Here is a 14,233-nt window from a genome sequence, read left to right as displayed (position 1 = left end):
TTCTAAGTGTAAGTCAGGTCATGCCACTTCTCTGTTTGTAATCCTTAATCCGTAATGTCCCATCTCACCTGTGAAAATAAACTCCAACATCCTCACCATTGCACCATGTCTAGAAGGTCCTGTGTGATTTGCCACTCACCCCCGCCCCCATTCTCGCTTATGAGGCTATCTCCTCCTCCTTTACCTTGCTTCAGTTGAGGTTGATTTATCTGATAGGTAGGTAAGCACAGTGCCTTAAGCCCACAATACTTTCCAGGAGTCCCACCCCCCCCCCAGCAAAATTTAATTTCTTTTAAAAACAGAAGACAAAAATGTCTAGGTTAAAGACAATATTTTAACATGTAATATTAATAGATTTGTTTTCATACCAACACAATCATAAAATAAAATTTTTAGTAATTTTCTTATAAAAGAAGGGGTCATCAAAGGCAAAAATGCCTAAGGCTCATTAAAATCCTAACGTATTTGAGGAGCCTGGGTGGCTCAGTCAGTTTAGGCTCTGATTCCAGGTTTACATTCCTGTGGTCCTGATCTCAGGGTTGTGAGATTGAGCCCCACACTGGCTCTGTGCTCAGCATGGAGTCTGCTTAAGACTCTCCCTCTCCCTCTGTGCCCCCTCTCTAAAATAAATAAATAAGTCTTAAAAAATATAAAAGAATAAAACCCTAATGATTTTGGCTGAAACTGGATTGGGTGAGGGAAGTCTTGCTGTTTTATAAAGTGGGAAAGCTGCAATCATTCTCTCCTTTTTGGTTTTGCATTCCCCATTGGATCCCATTTGTCATTGTCCAGTGACTGTGTTCCTTCCTTGTGCTCAATCCTTTCCCAAATGAGTGCAGAACCCACTTCACACAAATAATGAGGACCTGCTGTCAAATAAATGGAATCCCACTTTTAGGTCTTAAGAAATGGCCACCCACACCTTCCCTAAGGAGCTCCACTTGCCTCCAGGGTGCAGTGAGAAAACAAAGGGAAATTACCCTAAAGGAACCAAAAAAGGAAGACCATGAGACTTGGAGTTCCTCTGAACTGATGCCTAATTAGCTGGTAAAAAAAAAAAAAAAAAAAAAAAAAAAAAAAAAAAAAAGTCCTTACTATGGCATATGCCCATAGAGAAAACAAACCTTATATTTTCAACCTCAGCATTTATATTTTTTTGGTCTTTCTTTTTCTATAGATTTTCTATCCTTTTGTATCTCAATGAAGGTAAAAGTTCACCTTTAATTTTCTCCTCCAATAATTACAGCTTTTAAATATGGTTAAGTTATAGGGCATTGCTATTACAACCTGGAAATTACCTATAAATCTAGCCAGACCAGTACCTTTACAAGAGATCAGAGAAATGGCTAAAACACCCTCTCTGGCATTAACTAAGAAGAAAAATTTTGGTAAGGAGTTCTAAGAACACTCATAAAATGATTTTGTAAAATCAGTTTCATTTGTAATATGAATACATGAAAATTTACCCATGGTGCATAGTCTCAAAGCAATTTTAATTTAACCTTTTACCTCCACTTTTATTTCCTGTAAAAATAGGCTCTTTGTAGAGTGATTTTTACCACTTGTTTTTCCATCTTCTGTAATGTTTAGGAACAAGTCACAGAAAGATAGCGAATATCTAGCACTGAAAGCCATTAAAAACAGAATAGCAACTTCTGAAGTATGTTTTTATCTGGATGTACACGCATGAAATAGTTGGACTCTCAGAATTCTTTTTATGTTCTTAATTCAATGAAACAATTCATAAAGGAACACACTTATATTTCATAGCTCATTTACATGTCTGCCTTTCCTGGTGTTCCCTTTCTGACCAAGTTTCCTCCCAACTAATAATACCACTCTAAACTGGTGAGGCTCAGACAAGCGGTTACTCAACCCTGCCTCCACAATGGAGTCATCTGAAGAGTTTTAGAAAAGATCTGACCTGGCACTGTCTTTGAGACTCTGATTCAATGTATTTTGAGTCTATACGCACGGCTTGGTTATTCAGTTACCATGTCATCAGAGCAGACCACAAAGGAAGGGAAAAGCCATATTTCCTTCTGCCCGGCTGCCTTGACACCTAACAAATTATTTCTTTACCCCCCAAAAGAATAATGGGACCAAAGAAATGTTTACAGTTAGTAAATAAAACAGGTTGACTCTCAAGAAGTGGTTGACCCTTGAAACAGCATGGCAACGCACAGAAAGACAGTTGGGCAGGTCTGCATGCCCTTCATATAAATGCCAACACCTACTCTGGATTACAAAGTAAATATTTTCAATATTGTCTCATTCTGGACTGTTTAAACATGCACTATATCAGCTTGTCTGCATATTCCTAATGTCATAGCATGAAAGTTTCCAGCAGTCTGTTCTGTTTCTTCTCTAGACATTAATTCATCATGACATGTATTCCACCTCTAAAAAATGACACCAATCAAAGGTTGCAAAATGGAAGACTGACCAGCACAGTATTTGTAAGGGTTCAGACCCAGATCATTGTTAAAATAATGAGTGGTTTTCCATGCAGATAGGAGCCAAGACTGATCCCACGTCTCCGCCTCTTCCTGGTCTCCAACAATATAGGTTTACTACACCCTGCCACCACTTTCCAGGAATGCTCAGCTTGTGACACGTGTAACTATTGATTTTATTTCTCAGAAAGACGTGGATGGGGTGAAGGAATGAGGCTGGGGCTCCTTTTTACCTCCACCATATTCATCCTCCAACCCTTCTCACAGGAGGGATGAAAGCAGCCCTCCAGGAAACTGTTTGGCCTCCCATGCCCTTCCCACGCTGCAGATGAGAATCCAGTGGGTCAGCATCACTGAACCCCATTCATACCCCTGTGGGCCAAACCTTCTGTTCCTGGGTTTCCATAGAGTACTGTAGCAGAAAGTCTTTCTCACCTGAGTGAGGACACTCTTAAGGACAGTTTATGTGGGGGCGGAAAGGAGACAGGGAAAATGGAGAAAAAAAAAAAAAAAAAAACTTCTGTAAAATTTTTCTTAAGAATCTGGATTTTAAAAAATTATACCACAGCATTTTTCTCCTTCTGGCACTCTCTTCTCCCAATTGGTTTAAAATAAGCAACAACACCCTCCTTTGTAGTCTCTCTCCTGTGTGCGTAGCCCTTGGTTTTCAAGAGGAAGTTTTAACCCTCCATGAGGTGAATGCCAGGAATCATTTTAGGATGATTTACCAGAAGTCAGTCAGGAAGCTGACATGTGATGCCTGTTTGTAAAGGAAGAAGGACAGAGCCAGGGCATTTTATGTTACTCTGAGAACCCACACTGACCTTTGATACAGAAACAGGTAATACTTATTATTCCAATATCACACTTTCAAATGAGAAATGTAACCTCACATCTGACCACTCCCATACCTTTCATGGCACAATAAGGAGTCTACAACCATTTCATACAGAACCATTAACTCTTCAAAATGCTAAAGAAGCTGTCCCAGTCCCTACTTTTACTCACAAGCACAGACAAGCTCAGTGGTTTTCTTATGGTCATCCAGCGACACAGGCTGAGAACCAAGTATCTTCTTTCGTCATTTCAGTGCTAATTCGTTCCCCAAACCACTCCTTTTTCTGGGAAATAGACATTTTAAATTGTAAGCTACTAGAAGACAGAGACTGTGTGTTTTAACCTGAATGGTAAAATGCCCAACCTTATAAAGAAATGGAAAATACCTACCTGGAAGACAAGAGCTCTGAAATTTTGGCTTGACTGTGCCACTGGCAAGTCATTCAGTAAAATGAGAGCATTAGATTATATGAAATCTGAAGCCTCTTTAGCTCTACAGTTGTGCGCTGAAGAAATACTCAGCAATGAACATGAACTGCCAAATACCAAAGGCACAAGCCTTTCCATCTCGGCTGCTTCCCTGCTCTTCCCTGCCCTGCCCAAGCACACCCTGCTCTGCTTTGATGGACCACCCCTTCCACTCAGCCCCCAAACTCTAACTAGCCCTCTTTCAATGCTTCTCTTTAAGGCTATGTGACTTGATCCCTATGGTGTGTTTTGGTTGTTTTTTCACTCTTGGTAATTGTCATTTTCTACATTTACATTCCGAAAACTCAGCAACGGTATACAGATCTAGAGGAAGGGTTGTTCATCTTGAGAGACATGAGAAAATAGTGTTGTATTTCTCCATCCATGTTTTTAGAGCCCTTGACAGAGCAGCATGCTTGTTATTTAAAAGGTTATGATATTCAGAAAGAAAAAATATCGTCAGGGTACAGTAAACTGCACTGGTTTTTGCTCCAAAGGCAGGAAATAGCTTGGCCAACCTGAAAATAAAATATGCTTCTATTAACCAGCTAAGCTTGTTAGACTCCCAGTCTGGTGGCAAGAACAGCGTTGCATACATAATGCGGACACGCCAATGCCTGTTCTTTTTCCAGAAATTTAAAAAATCTTTTTTTCCTATTTTTTTTAATTCCGCAAAAAGATTCCAAAATACAAAACAGATTTTGCTCCAATGGTTCAACCATTTCTGTTCCTCGGATTTATTATTGTTTTTTTCTTTTTTCTTTTCCCTAGCAGATATTACCCACTACGACAATCAGGGCAAGGGAAAGAAAGCTCTCAGCCCATCAACTTTCTAATGCCTCAGGAACCCACTTTTTCCAGAGAAGATTCTAAATGGGTCACTTCTCTCTTGTGGCCTCACTACAAATGCCATATCCACACTTGTTCCTTATCCTATTTTCGGAATTGAATGGCCAACTCAATTCCATGAGGCCTTGACTATATCCAGTTAAGGTCATGGTTCGTACTTGAAAGCAGTGGTCTTTTTCTCCCCCCAAAGGCTAGCTTTTAGCCCTACCTCCACCCTTCCTCCCTTTTCCTTTGCTCTCTCCTTCTTCAATGGGGCTGTGTTATGAGGGACCTGGCCACACACAGAGAGTATTACAGGAATAAAACCTGGAAAACAGCACAGAGTTATGAAATATTAAACTTAAACTTCTCTTTCTTTTGCTCTCTGAATTTTCCTCCCCCTCCAAGAAAACACAAACCTCAACAGATCTGTGGCTCATGTTATCTTCAGCTGTAAAAGCCAGCTGAACCAACAGAGCAGCTCTCTCTCTCTTTCCTGCTGCCTAGAGGTTTCAAAAGGAGCTACTGTGAAGGAACAGCTCCCGCGTTGGCCTTACAGACAACGTTCTCAGAGGCAGCAGATGAAGCTGGAAGTGGCCTGATAAACAACTCTAGACCTTGTATCATCGTTGTATGCTAATGAAATCTGTTAACATCAGGAATTCTTCCAAAACCAGTGAAAGGGAGAATGAGCAGACAGAAAAGTGAAAGTGCTGGTGCCAGAACACCTCACTCTGCTCTTTTCATGCTGATCTTTAAAAAAGAAGAAAGAAAGTTCAAGGACCTGTCCATTTCTTCGTCAGTCCTGACCTATGAACTTCAGTGGGAATTTGGCCTGAGGAGAGATTGCCTCATCAGACATTGATTCAGTTAAAGCCAACCCATTTCAAGGTGCCACCCATTAATTTCTTGACTGCAAATCAGAATTTTGCCCCAGGCCAAAACTCACAATTGGTCTCAATTGACCTGAAATGGATTTCCACAAGTGGCTGGGGAAAGGGAGTCTCTCTTTAGGATGTCTCTCCTTTGGTCCACTCTTTTTTCTTTATTCCCTTTCCTGCTTCATCACATTAATAACAGAGCACTCAAGAGCTTCATTAGTCGATGGCATAGGAACAGCTGCTCAGAGGATTTGCGACTGGATTGATGTCAATGCTGCTAGTATAGACAGCACTGGATTGAAATGACTGCTTTCCGACTTTGACATCACTCCCTTTTTCTTGGTCCCCATCACATGCATTCGTTCAATGCTCCCGTAGTAAATGAAAAGACAGTATTCTTTACAGAGTGGCTTTTTGCCTTAGGAAGAAAGTCTTCGTTTATACACATTTGTATATGAATATAAAATGGCTATTACTTTTTATTCATGAAATGCATATTTAACATGCAAGCTACAAAAGAGAAAAAACATATTAAAGCAGTATTTTTATGAGTGATGGCATGCGTGGCATTCCTAATCAATAGTTAATCATAGAGACTGGAAAACTGATAGTTGTTTTATGTATCTGGGAAATGGGCTAATGTTTTGCTAAGATTAGAGTGACTCTTCCTTTCTCTCCAGTTTTGAGGCAATTTTTCAGACCCTCTGTGACATACATACACTTGAATTCAAGCTGCCCTTGTAAGACTTGGAGACACAGAGGCTAGAAACCAAATCATTTGTACCTCAGAGAAGCAATCACATTGGTGCACAGGGAGGCATGTCTAAGGATGGTTCCTGTAGTATTTATTTACTGTAGCTAAAACAAGCCTGGAAAACACGGAGTTGAAAATCATAGGGGAATGGCTAAATAAACTATGACTTGTCTCTGCCACAGAACACTATAAAACAGTTAAAAATGTGGTAGATTTCATGTGCTGATAAGGCTCCATCTCTAAGACATAGCAATAAAAAAAAATCCATATACACAGTTGGTGAGAATGTAAATTGACCCAGCCACTCTGAGAACAATATGGAGGTTCCTCAAAAAATTAAAAATAGATCATACAACCCAGCAATTCCATTTCATATGCAAAGGCAACAAAAGCAGGATTTTTTTTTTAAAAATTTTTTTTATTTTTTATTTATGATAGGCACACAGTGAGAGAGAGAGAGAGAGGCAGAGACACAGGCAGAGGGAGAAGCAGGCTCCATGCACTGGGAGCCCGACGTGGGATTCGATCCCGGGTCTCCAGGATCACGCCCTGGGCCAAAGGCAGGCGCTAAACCGCTGCGCCACCCAGGGATCCCCAAAAGCAGGATTTGAATGAAATACCTGCACTCCTACGTTTATCACAGCATGATTCACAGTAGCCAAGTTATAGAAATAACCCAAATGCCCATCAACAGATGAATGAGGGAAAAAGACGTGGTCCACATAGATAATGGAATATTATTCGGCCACGAGAAAGGAGGATATCCTGCCATTTGCAATTCCATAGGTGGACCTTGAACCCATTAGGCTAATCCAGGTAAGTCAGACAGAGAAAGAAAAGTACTGTAAGTTATCATTTGTACTTGAAAGCTAAACAAATTAAACGTGTAAAAAACAGAGTAAAATAGTAGTCACAAGAGGATGGGGAGGATGGAGGTAAGAATGACCTGTCACAAATAATAAATAAGCCATGAAGATCCAAAGCACAGTCCAATGAACATAGAAAATATTGTACGATAAGTATATAATACGATAGCTATCACTACATTGGCAATCACATCACAATATATAAATGTACCAAAGTTACACCCCGTATACCTTAAACTTACACAATGTTACACATCAAATGTATTCAATAAAATTTTTTTATCATAGTACTGATTTTTATTTATTTTTATTATTTTTTTAAAGATATATTTATTTATTTATTCATGAGAGATACAGAGAGAGAGAGGCAGAGACATAGGCAGAGGGAGAAGCAGGCTCCATGCAGGGAGCCTGATGTGCACTTGATCCCGGGTCTCCAGGATCACGCTCTGAGCCAAAGGCAGATGCTCAACCCCTGAGCCACCCAGGTATCCCATAGTACTGATTTTTAAAAACACACTTATACACATAAAACAATACTGCATAGTTTCTACCTAGAAGAAGCTCTGTAAAGAAACAAAGTAGACTAGTAAGAAGGCTGCGAAAGACTTGGGATTAAGAATGATGATGACAGAGGAGTTTAGTCTTAAATGTAATATTTTCATTTTTCACAAAGAAATTGTATCCATATCTTATTTAGGTAGCTTAAATTTAAGTCCTTTGAAACACAGTATTAAGAGGTTAAAACTTTTTTTTTTCCATTGCTCTATTTAGCGAACCCTTAATATTACGTCCTGAAAATCTGCTATTATTCCTGAGGCTTATTTATGCCTGAGGGTTCTGTTCTAGCGGAGCAATGGGAGAGGGAGGGTAAACAAAACTAGAATTTGAACTAAATTTCAACACAGCATAAAACATCAATTATCCCCCTTCTCCACCCTTTCTTGGACCTGAGCCCCACTACTTTTCGGTGGCCACCCCACCCACCCTGAGAGATACAGAACCCCTAGAACTGTGAGGCCCCTTTGCTTGAACCCCTTGTGTTAAGTAGGGGGTACTGGTTTGCGGAGATTGAACCCCTACGACTAACCCTGTCCTCTACCTCCCCTAGAAGTGAGGGGACCCCGGGGTGGTCTTCGCTATCCAGCTCTGCAAACTCCTCCGATTAATTTCAACAGCAAAGAGCTGTTTATTTCCATCTCGGGAGGGGGTGGTGGTGATGCTGGTCTCTGACTGCATTTTCAGTATTCCTTCCAGCTTCTCAGAAGTCAGTTCCTTTAGTTCCTCCCTTTCTCCTTTTCTTCCTTCCTTTTTTTTTTTTTTTTTTTAAGATTTTATTTTTATTTATTCATGAGAGACATAGAGAGGGAGGCAGAAACACAGGCAGAGGGAGAAGCAGGCTCCCCTTAGGGAGCCGGATGAGAGACTCGACCCCAGGATCCCAGGATCACGCCCTGAGCCGAAGGCAGATGCTCAACTACTGAGCCACCCAGGTGTCCCATCCCTTTCTCTTTTTTCTTTTCTCTGTCTCTTGACCTTTCTCTCTGTCTCTCTGTATTTCTGTCCCTTTCCAAATGCACTCCATCCCTTATTGTTCTCTTTATTTTCTCAAAAGGGGTTCTATGAAGCAAATTTGTGTTATGATAAATTTCAGCAATACTAATAAAAAAAAAAAACCTCTAAAAAAGTTAAGACCAGAAGGTAGATTCAGTTTTAATGAAGCGTTCTTCTTCTACCTTGCTTTTATGTTGCTCCTTTTTATCTCTTCATCAAGGAAACTGTATTCCATCAAGCCTCAGGGTATGATAAATAACTTACAAGGATGCATGATTGTACATAACTCTCTTGACAGGGGGACTCACAACACTGATAGGTATTATCTACATTCTTTAAATGGTTTCCTGCAGGGGTAAACCTGCGCACACCCAGAAATACAAAAGCACATGAGAATAAAATATCTAGAGGTGACTTGTTTGGCCCATCCTTATTTCTTGTGAGACGTTGCTCAGAAAATGCAACTATTTTCATAAAGGCACGAGCGACTAAAGAACAGATGTCCGCATTCTCCCTGGATTTGGAGCCTTCCAGGATGGCTCAGCAAACAGCCCATCTCCCTGGTGTCGCAGCCTTTCACGGGCTCCAAGAAGAAAGGCAGAGGTCGTGCTGGCTCTGAGAGGCACGAATGCACTCAATCTCTGCCTTCCCGGCCTTGCTTCAGAAGTCTTTTTGCCAAGTGCTTTTCCAAAGAAGTGAGAATTCCATAAAGCGACATTTCTCAGGTACAGAATCCTCCCTTTGAACTTGAGCCTTTTGGCATTTTCACTTACTTTTGCTTAAACAGACGCACTGGCAGTGTTTATTAGTCCAGCTTTTCTGGGGCCTTTTCCCTTCTAAACCATGAAAGGTAGCTCTGGTAAAATTATGATTTTTTTTTTATACCTGACAGGCTGTGACCTGTAGAAAGCTCTGAGTTCTGGCAGAAACACAAAATCAATTGAGTTTCATCTAAACCATTCTTTGGCTTTCAAGACCCTTTGATAAATCTCAGACGGAAATTCTTCAGTCCCACAGAAGCTCAGGAGGGTAACCATACACTTTGATTTTTTACTTTATCATGTAATTGAAGTGGCATTTTTATTGATCAGTCACTCACTGGATCAGTAGCTTTATTAATCTGCTTTTCTAGTCAAATAACTTGACAGGACTTCATTTAAAAATGATTGTAGTGTCTGTAACGTGGCTCCACTTGAGCAGTGACCATAGGTTACCGGAGTCAACATTTTATTACCAAGCCCACACACAGCAGGACAAAGATCCAGTCAAGTTGGGGAAACTGGAAAAGTTAACATGGCCGCCATTGTCAACTTCCCGAGTCATTGCAACAGCTGGCTTTTTTGCTTAGGGGGAGGAGGGGAAGGGAGAAAATTAACCCAGCCCTCCATACTCCAGCAATGGTGATCTTTCTAAAATACAAACTCTATCGTGCCTATACCCTGAACAAAACCCCACTGCTTTTGGTATAAAGACCAAAAGACTCACCCTAGCCTCCAAGGTCTTCCAACACTCACCTAGCTTTCCAGGCTCATCCCTTGTCCCCTCATGCTGTGAGCTCTGCCACCTGAACTCCTTACAGTTGAAGAAATTCATCAGCCTCCCTCCTACTTCTTGGCTTTTAAACATGACAGTCCCTCTGTTTGGAATACCCTTTCTCTACTCTTCCACTGGCTAATCCGTATTTGCCCCTTAGGGACAGTTTTAACTATCACTTCCTCTGGACTTTTCAGAAGTTCTTGGTACCTAACACACCATTTTGAAATCTCCTTCTATCTTTGACACTCCATTGTAAATTCCTTGAGAAAAGGAACTGTGTCTTAGACACCAATGTTTCACTCTATTGCAATATACTTCGTAATGCATTACACATTTTACCCCTCCATATTATTTACCCTCTCTGGAAACATGTTGTATGGTGTCTTGTCTTCCCAGCCAGAAAAACATCCATGAGAGCTTCTTGGGCCCATTCACAACACAGCAATTTGGGGACACACTGTAAGTATTCCATAAATATTTGCTTCATTAACTATATCTGCAAAGCCTAGCACAAGGTATAGTAGGTACTCAATTTATTGAATCTAAAGTATCGTTGATGGTGAGATGCATCGTTCTTTTGTATACCATTAAGAAACCAGGTAAAGTCTCCAGAATTATGACATAATGCTTATTTAAACTATGACACTATGCTTTCTTATTACATAGACATTTTTCTATTTGGTATAAGAGAACTGCTTAGTCATAGATATTCATCATATTATTCTTACACATACATGTAAAGGAAAATATAAGCAAAATACATTGGTTCAATTTTTTAAACTTTTTCATATTGAGTTTAACTCTGCCACATCACATTTTTAATTCAGAATGGTCGGTGTCCATGAGGTTTCCCACAGTATCAGATATGCCACCTTGAGTGCTGGTGCTGCACCATTTTCTTAAGAGTGCTCTACTAGTATCTCTTGGATTTTCTTCTAAGCCATTGCCACCCACCATTTTGCAGGTTTTAGGACTAGTGCCTTGTTGGCCTTATCTAGTATTAGATTTCAAGTGACCACAATTCATGTGTCCTCCTCAAATGGTCCTTAAAAGTTAGTTGACAGAAACACAAAGGTACTCAGTCATTCGACTGTTCCACAGGGAATGATAGCCAAGTAAATGCCCATGTTTGCTCTGGCTGACAGTAATGTAAGCCACAATCAATGCTAAAACCCACTATGATTTTAGAGTTAATAAAATGTGAGTAAATGCCTTGCTTAGAATTGATGCAATATAAAAGTATGTGCTTGATAGTTATCATTGAATGAGTGAGACTGACAGAGAAATATATAGGAAAATAGTTCTAGGAAGTTAATCTCCAAGGTATAAATAATTTCATATTCAATTTCTACTCTTCCTTGACTTGAATATATTCTGTGTACCAATTCTAACACTAGATTCTTTTATATGCATTAACTCATTTAACAATATGAATGGATATGTACATAATTTCCAGGTGTTATAGTCAGTTCCCAGAGTGAAACATAGATCTACGTTATCTATCACTCTGTCTCCAGAATTCTCCCTTCACTGGAAATTACTCATATCAAATATCACAATCAAAATTGATATTCATAATTACATAATCAGAAAATATCTTCACAAATCAAGGAAATCATTAGTTTTATTGTCAAAGATATTCTATAATAATTCCTGAAGACTGATCATTTATGTCATGCTTATTTTTTAATTAAAATGTTTAATTAACTTGAAGTTTCTGTATGTTTTCAAAAGCCAACTCTTTGGGGGCACCTGGGTGACTCAGTGGTTGAGTGTCTGCCTTTGGCTCAGGTCATGATCCCGGGGTCCTGGGATTGAGTTCCACATCAGGCTCCCCACAGCCTGCTTCTCCCTCTGCCTATGTCTCTGCCTCTCTCTGTGTCTCTCATGAATAAATAATAAAATCTTTTTTTAAAAAAGTCAACTGTTTTTTTTTTCTTAAAGATTTTATTTATTTACTTGAGAGAGAGCATAAGAGAGTAAGAGAGAGCATGAGCGGAGGGAGGGGTAGATGGAGTGGGACTCCCCATCAAGCAGGGAGCCCCAATACTGGACCTGATCCTAGGACTCTGGGATCATGACCTGAGCTGAAGACAGACACTTTTCCCACTGAGCCACCCAGACACCCACAAAATTCAACTGCTAAATCAAAATGCAAAGACAAATTGAAACTCAAAGATGGGACAAGTAGCTAACAAAGTTATTTCTGGCCTTGGTTTGGAAAAAGTCTGGAATGTTGCAAATAGTTTCAAAAGGTACCTTAAAATAGAACAATTATTGAAACAAAATCAAATTTAATACTCTCAGACCTAAAAATATAGGCATACTAGGGTAGGAATTAGGAGACGGGACGGGGTACTGTACTCCAAAGGCAGAGAATTACTCAGCTGAATAAAACCTCCACCTACATGAATTTAAGAGCAAATCTTGTAAAAACAGAAGGGGGGTGTGTGTGTGTATGTTTTATTAAAAATAATTGATTAATGGATCAGGGTTATTCAAAGCTCATCTGATGATGAAGCTTTGAGCAGAGATGTTATCCTGTCCCATTATCTGTTAATTTCCATTTTCTTCTAGACTCAGAGCCTTGGCCCCACCAAACTGCCCAGAGACAACTCTGATCTATGTGCAGTCAAATCATCCCACTCACATCACTCTCCAGCATTATTTGGAATTTGGGTGGTTGACATCTGAGGGAAAATCGGGGAAAAGCTCCATGGCAGGCCTGACAGTGTGGAGGCTAATTTCTAAAGGGCAGGGTAATAAAATGTCATTCACTCACACAAACCCCTGTGGTTTTCAAAGCAAGAGCCAGTGTGTTTTCTGCTACAATCTTAGAGGGGCAATTAGTGCAGGGGGGAAGGGGCGGAGGTCTGAAACCTTGCCAATGTGTAAATGTACCCGCTACAAAGATCAGTTGTTAGCTCACTTTCCTGGTCACCAGGGATAATTCGGATGGTGGTCAGGAGCTCAGTATCCATGTGGTGGGGTTGGTGTTTGTTTGTTTTTAATATTATAGTGGGCAGCTCTCAATCTGATAGCCAGGCTAATTTACATAGCAGCACAAAGGCCTGCGTTTTGCAATTAGTTCCCAGTTGAAATAGAAATATCCTTCCTAATTACCTGAGAGCAGGACTTTCTGACCCGGATTGGAGATTAGAGGGATTTATTCACCTGTGGAAAGGCCAAGGAGAGAGAAGCCCATCCCCCTGGAGAAGGAAGGAATCTACAAAAGCAAGAAGAAAAAAGGGAGGGTGGGGGTGAGCGACTCTCAGGGCCGGAGCTCTGGTGGGGGCTGCTGGCCTGTTTTCTGTTCCATCCTGGGGCTTGCATCCCAGGAGGCCCGGTGGGTACACAGTGCTCAGAGAAAGTGAGGGGCCCAGGAAAGTGTTTTTATTTCTTTATAAATCAATAGGAAAAAAAATGAACTTTTAGGTTGAAGAACATGTTTTAACATATAATACGAATATATCTCTCTCTATTGCACCACATAAAGTATAATTTTAAATTTCTTTACAGAGGAGGTGTCTTATGCCCACAGCAGTCATAATGGGGTCCTGCCCGTCGTATTAGGTTAGTTAAATGATAGGAAATTGCTGATGACCAACAGTTTAAATGTACAGATCAGGGAGTGACTTGTCTGTCAATAGGTAGAAAATTTCAGTCAGAAAAGATGAGTAAATTATAGAGATCTGCTGTACAATCCAGCGCCTGTAGCTAACAATCCTGTATTGTATACTTTAAAAATCCATTAGGAGGGTAGATCTCATGTTAAGTATTCTTGCCATCATAAAATTAAAAAACAGTTTTGATGTAATACCTATGTCTCGGAGGATCCTTTGCTAGTGTGTAGAAAATCTCAACTCCAGCTGGGCAGGCAGGGAAAGTTGAGAAAGTTCTTTCTATCTCTCCTTCCTTTTTCTCTCTCCTTTCTCTCCCTCCTTCCCCCCTCTCACCTCCTTCCCTTTTCTCTTCTCTAATCTCTCTCTCTCTCTCTCTCTCTCTGTCTCTCTCCCAAACCTCTAGGACTTTTCTTATGAAACAGAAAGTTAG

At 40.3% G+C, this 14,233-nt stretch overlaps 1 long non-coding RNA gene across 32 annotated transcripts in view; it reads right to left on the bottom strand.

Moving 5' to 3' along the window:
* Positions 1–14,233, bottom strand: part of LOC106558120 — a 112,915-nt gene that overhangs the window by 43,975 nt on the left and 54,707 nt on the right. For 14 of the 32 annotated variants that reach the window (XR_005382681.1, XR_005382684.1, XR_005382663.1 and 11 more), the window contains one exon: positions 3,465–3,577. The exons of 9 other annotated variants lie outside the window; for them this stretch is intronic. This is a non-coding gene — a long non-coding RNA (uncharacterized LOC106558120). Of the gene's footprint in view, positions 1–3,464; positions 3,578–10,536; positions 10,638–13,391; positions 13,407–14,233 lie in introns of those variants that run through there. 9 more of the 32 variants (XR_005382695.1, XR_005382694.1, XR_005382672.1 and 6 more) reach the window with 3 other exon arrangements.

Source organism: Canis lupus, chromosome 32, assembly GCF_011100685.1.
Source record: "Canis lupus familiaris isolate Mischka breed German Shepherd chromosome 32, alternate assembly UU_Cfam_GSD_1.0, whole genome shotgun sequence".
In the NCBI taxonomy this organism is placed as follows: Eukaryota; Metazoa; Chordata; class Mammalia; order Carnivora; family Canidae; genus Canis; species Canis lupus.
The sequence above is the reverse complement of the archived record's forward strand: the minus strand, read 5'-3'. Positions and strand labels throughout refer to the sequence as shown.